We start from the raw sequence: 5391 nt of genomic DNA, 5'->3' as shown, positions 1-5391 counted from the left end.
ATGTCAAAACATCCTATCCACACATGAAGGAAGCTCTGATGGCAAGGTATGGGTTAACTCCTGAATTGTACAGGCAGAGGTTTAGGGATTGCACCAAGAAACCTGGTACCACTTATGTAGAGTATGTGACCTTTTTTTCCAGAGCGCTAGATGGTTGGGTGAAGGGTAGCAAAGTAAATGATTACCAAGGGCTGTTTGATTTAATTGCATGGGAGCACTTGTCGGATAATTGCTGAGGAGGCGGACCGCTGGATGAGCACCAGGGTCCACAAGGGTCCCGTGGGAGGCCCCGCCAAAGGTGTTCAGGGTCCCCAGCAGAAGAGTGGGGGGGACAAGGGTAAACAGAGGGAGTTCTACAGAGGGCCCCAAAGTAATTCCCAAGGGAACCAAGGGAAAGGTTCTCAGCCACCCCCACCCCCGAAGCAGACCGGTGCCCCGACAGGTAACCCTGTTCAAAGAGGGCCCCTCAGATGTTACAAGTGTAACAACCTGGGGCACATTTCCATGGATCCCAAGTGCCCCATGTATGGTAAACCGGCACCCTCTGGTGCTCCACCCCCCCAAGCAGGTGAATAGTGTAGCCTTGGGGAAGGAGATAGATGTCCAAGGGGCGGGGGATCCCGTACAGATGACCCTAGTCTCATTAGGAGACAGTGAGATGGTCGCTGAAGCCCAGCTGCCCCTCAATACTCAAAAGTATGGGCAGTGGGTGACCATAAATGGCCGAAGGGTGGGGGCTCTTAGAGATACAGGAGCCAGTGGGACTGCTGTCAAGCAACACCTGGTGTCTCAAGAGCAGGTTGTCCCACACGCATTCTGCCGTGTTGTCAACGCCGACAACACAGAGAGTCAATGTCCAATGGCTCAAGTTCCCTTTGAGTGGGGGGGGGTCTCTGGTACTCTGCAAGTGGCTGTGAGAGAGGCCATGCCTGTTGATTGTCTCCTAGGTAACGATTTGGAGAGCTCCCCTTGGGAAAAGGTGGAGAAGACAACTCACCTGAGGATGGTGGGTTTACCCGATTGGGCATGCGTGACCACCCGGTCGATGGCAGCCAGTAGGGGTGTTGAAGGGACCCTGGAGCCTGAGGGAGAGGCCCAGGAACCGGCCTTAGAGAGAGGGCACAGGAGGCACGGGAATCCGGCTCCTGAAGTTCCCACGGCCCAGGAAGCAGCAGACCTTGAGGGGGATCCCCTGGAGCCTACCGGGGAACAGATAGCCGAACTGGGGGACCTGCCTGAGCTGACCCATTGGCAGCAAAAAGGAGGCTCCACCAGGGAGGAATTCTGCAGGGAGCAGAAGGAGTGCCCCTCTCTAGTGGGTATGCGGCAGCAGGCTGCAGCCCAGGCCAATGGTGATCAGTCCGGTACTCACTTGATCTACTGGGAGAACGACCTCCTGTACTCACAGCCTAAGGTTGCTGAACCTGGGTCAGCCCATGCGCTGGTGGTACCCCAGAAGTTCAGAGCCTTCCTACTGGGGCTGGCTCACGACGTTCCGTTAGCAGGGCATTTGGGGCAGGACAAGACCTTCGAGAGGCTTGTCACCCACTTTTATTGGCCTCAAATGCGCAGGAGTTCTGACACTCACTGCAGGACATGCCAGACTTGTCAGGCAAGTGGTAAGAGTGGAAGGAAGCTGAAGGCTCCACTCCAACCTTTCCCTGTGGTCAGTACCCCATTCCAGCGAGTGGGGATTGACATCGTGGGGCCACTGGACCCCAAGACAGCCATGGGCAACAGGTTCATCCTGGTCTTGGTGGACCATGCCACCCGGTACCCTGAAGCCATCCCTCTGAGGACAGTGACGGCCCCCGTGGTGGGACGAGCACTGATGGGAATTTTCTCACGAGTAGGATTCCCTCTAGAGGTGGTGTCTGACAGGGGGACCAATTTCATATCGAAATATATGAAATCCCTTTGGCAAGAGTGTGGTGTAACCTACAAGTTCACCACCCCTTACCGTCCCCAAGGAAACGGGTTGGTTGAGTGCTTCAACCGAACCCTGAAGGGCATGATTATGGGTCTCGAGGAACCCATGAGGCGTAAGTGGAACGTCCTCTTACCATGCCTTCTGAAGTACGGGGTTTTTCGGAACCCAGCGGTGCCAGGGAACACACCCGAAGACTTTGAGTTCTTCCTGTTTCAGACTACAGAAACACAGAGTCTTCTTGGTGAAGTCAAAGATCGTATTTATTGGCTGCAGCCAGTAACAGGTATCCTAGAAGTACAACACATGTATATTCTCAGGAGACTGCTCACTTACGAAAACCAGCCTTCTCCTTATATACCAAATATTATGCTTGAGGCAAACATTCCTCATTTTACGGTATGATCGTTCACATGCATTCATTACAAAGGAAAAGACAGAGTCATAATGGCAAGTACATATTCCAGTTCGTTCAGCCCTTAATCAATTACCCGGCAAAGCTTAGCGCCTTCATCAGACACCCAATAAAAACGGGCACCTCCTCCTCGTAAAACGGGTCATAAAGAGGGAAACAGGGGCAGGTGTGTAGAAGATTAGACATGGTTCGTGTGTGATGAAAGGTTTCGTGATATGCTGGGCCCTGATACTAATCTCATTCGGCCGCGGGAAGGGAACTGACCGATCAGGTTTGGCCTTAGGCAGCGGAGTCAGTTCACCCAGGTCACCGAGGAGTCAGCGAAGGTGTGTGTGTCCTTCAGACCCATGCTCGGCCGTAGTCCTGTTGCCTATGAGAGGGCAATCACAAAATGGCTGTCATCCTAAAATGGAGCTCGAGGTATTAGGACAGAAATTCTGATTTCAGGCGATCTCGTCACTCGAATGTGATGCAAATGCTTGTGCATAGTATCCTAAACATTCTTGGTCTCTTGATAAAGAAATCGTCATGTTAGAATCATGCCAGATACGTGGTTCCGAAATTTACAGTACCACAGACCCTCCTTTTGCCCTTACATAGGCAATAACCTATACTCCCGCTAGTCTGAATCCAGGTCTATGTCCATGAAGTCGCGGAGATGTTGCTGTAGCATCATCCTATTGCTTAGCTCGTCTCGCGTTACAGGTTTCCTTATGCATGATGTAGCGCAGATGCCACAAATTACAGGAGCACACTGTACACATAGACAGAGCAGGAAAAGAATGGCTAAGATCATTCCAATGACTATCAGGATCTTCCAACCCCAAGCGGATATCAGTTCCCAGAACCACCCCGCCAATGACCATTCCCCATTATCTACGTGAATAGATTCGGAGATTCTATGCAGTTTGGAAATGGCCTGGAAAACTGTTGGAGCTTTATCTGGAATAAAAACACAGCAGCTAGATTGGATCACTCTACATACCCCACCTCGGTCTGCAAGTATGACGTCTAACGCGACCCTGTTCTGAAGAGTCATAAGACGATCCGACTGGAGCTCAGCAGTCAAATTACCAAGGGCACCGGCTGTTTCAACTACCGTGGATTCAACCACTCTTGTCAATTGCCTTATGTTCCTGCTGTTAACCATTGGACCTCAAAACGGCAGAGAACCCTTTATGAAATCTCCAAATTCTTGTCCTGCAGTGTCATCCTGACTGATGACGCCTCTAACCATCCTTGTCTTATGGTAATCTGCCGCGGTCGTGTAGGTGGGAGGCAGCAGGAACGAAACAAAACATGTGCCCGAAAAGTCCGGGGGCAACCAGGTATAGGCTCTATCATGGCAGATGAAATAGGTACCCTTGGCTGCTAAGAACGAAGGGGAAGTCTGAGATGCAAAAACGTAAGTTTCAGCGCAGATACTTTTCCCTAACTGAGCTCTGGGATTCTTGCCATAACCTTGCAAACATAGGTGACCCTGATGGGGTACAATCCAGATCGGTGAGGATTTCTTTGCTCGCTGGTTCTCGCTCAGAGTAACTTCATATCCTGTCATATTCCAGCCAATATATGCTAGTGTCTCATCTCTTGGGATGGTTTCATAGGAAATCTCTTCCCTAATCATATCCACGATCCCCTTAACTAGAGCACTATTCTTGGGATTATCTTTCACAGAACGTAGGGGGTTGGCTTCATGAGCATACATGAATATTGTTCTATATGCCCACACAGAACCATTATGGCTGAAAGGTAGGAGTAGGTACGGGATACCTTTATCAGTAGTATGGGGAATAAGGCCACACACCCAACAGTTAGTTGTGTTAACTACTAATTGGTGTTGGTGTAGAAGCTGAATGAACGAATTATTGACAAATTCTAATCTTCTAGCAGACTCGTGTTCAGGCAGAGAGTGAAATGAATGCGAGGGAACAGTAGGAGGAGGTATGGGCTGTGCAGTTGGTGCGAGTGTTACTTGGAAAGAGAATAAGACATATCCTATGAAGATCGGCATCACACTTAGTAACATGGAAATACATAACATCAAAAATTGTTTTCTTGTCATCATTATGCATGTTCTGTCTTTGCAGTCCATTGGTTTAGCAGGTCTCTCATTCTCGAAAAACTCCATCCTCTCTGAGTGCTGCTCGCGGTGGTAGGGTGTTCTATGCTAAGGAAGTGCTTCTGACAGTCCAGGGCAACTCCTTGGACCGACCAGAACTGCTGACCTAACGTCTTCAGTTGCACTCCAAAGACTTGGGCAACCGCGACCCTGCAGCTGAACCCGGATGGCGGTTCGAAAAAAGCAAAAATAAGCAAGTTTCTCAGATGAAAGAGAGAGCTGCACTTCCAAAATTATTAAAAATAGCAAGGGAAAGGAAAATAATTTTATTTGTCCATAGTCCTTGGCCTCAATTTGTAGCGATTTCTCCCAGGTACTGTCTGATCTTGGAACAAGAGTTCAGGCTCTGTAGTGTCCAATCGTATTGACGGTGGCACAGCCTCTTGCAAAATGTTATCGCTTTCCTGCTCAGAGCTTGTTCCTTTCACACGTGCATCGCTAAACGGCAGAAAACGAGGCACGGTTTCAGTCTCAGAATCAGCGATCCCCTCCTGGACCCATCGGTCATATGGCAGAGGCAAAGGGACCCTCTTGCAATGGACGCCGTGGATCCAGTTCTTTTTCCCTTTCACTCGAACAGCTGATCTCGTTGAGAGAAGGACGAGATGGGGGCCGGTCCAACGGGGCTCATCATTCTTTGTCCGTTGAAAGTTTTTGAGCAGCACCCATGATCCAGGATTAATAGGATGTCCTGGAGTTTCAGAGACCTGAGGCAGAGTATCATGCACCTGTTGGTGTAAAACACGCAATTTAGCCGTCAATTCATACAAATAATCAAACAGTACTGGATGTTCGATCTCGCTGAATTTTGTAGGCCTTGGCACTCCCCATATATTGGCCGGGCGGCCAAACACGATTTCATAGGGACTAAGTCCCATTCGTGAATGCGCAGTCATTCTTGTTGACAGGAGTGCTAAAGGCAAAGCG

General features: G+C 49.8%; 1 pseudogene; it reads right to left on the bottom strand.

The window, feature by feature from the left end:
* Nucleotides 1-2961: 2961 nt before the first annotated feature.
* LOC146861372 (endogenous retrovirus group PABLB member 1 Env polyprotein-like) lies at nt 2962-4443 on the bottom strand (annotated as a pseudogene).
* Nucleotides 4444-5391: the final 948 nt, after the last annotated feature.

This window comes from Triturus cristatus, chromosome 3_1, assembly GCF_964204655.1.
Source record: "Triturus cristatus chromosome 3_1, aTriCri1.1, whole genome shotgun sequence".
Classification (NCBI taxonomy): Eukaryota; Metazoa; Chordata; class Amphibia; order Caudata; family Salamandridae; genus Triturus; species Triturus cristatus.
Note: the sequence above shows the minus strand (reverse complement) of the source record. Positions and strands in the feature narration are given on the sequence as shown.